Source organism: Buceros rhinoceros, unplaced genomic scaffold (genome assembly GCF_000710305.1).
Source record: "Buceros rhinoceros silvestris isolate BGI_N320 unplaced genomic scaffold, ASM71030v1 scaffold8476, whole genome shotgun sequence".
NCBI classification, from domain to species: domain Eukaryota; kingdom Metazoa; phylum Chordata; class Aves; order Bucerotiformes; family Bucerotidae; genus Buceros; species Buceros rhinoceros.
The window spans coordinates 6,543-6,895 of record NW_010419263.1 but is presented as its reverse complement, the minus strand read 5'-3'; the positions used below and the strand labels follow the sequence as shown (position 1 = coordinate 6,895).

General features: G+C 50.7%; 1 protein-coding gene across 1 annotated transcript in view; it reads left to right on the top strand.

Moving 5' to 3' along the window:
• The window catches only part of SLC23A2 (solute carrier family 23 (ascorbic acid transporter), member 2), a 24,742-nt gene that overhangs the window by 22,097 nt on the left and 2,292 nt on the right, over positions 1 to 353 (top strand). The gene's annotated exons all lie outside the window — the stretch shown is intronic.

Below are 353 nucleotides of genomic sequence, written 5' to 3'. Positions count from 1 at the left end.
GGAAAGAGGCACAGACTCTGGCTGCCCAGGGCCGTGAGATGGATTCCGCTGGGATCCCAAAGAGGGATGGGGTAAAACCGAGGATAATCTCTCTCTAGAAAGCCAGCACCTCCTTTGAGGGAGCTGCATGGGAGGTAACGAGCATGTAGATTCTTGTGTCGAAGAGCAGCAGCGCGTGGATTTTATTTCCATGGGTTTTTCCGTTTGCAGTATGGTCTGATCCATTTGCCATCTCCTAGTTACGGGCGGTTCGTTCCCTTTGTGGTAGAGGGGACTGCGCCACGTTTCACGGTTATTGCGGCCGTAGCAGATACCGATGGGTTTAAAGATGACTTAATGTTAACGAAAACAAA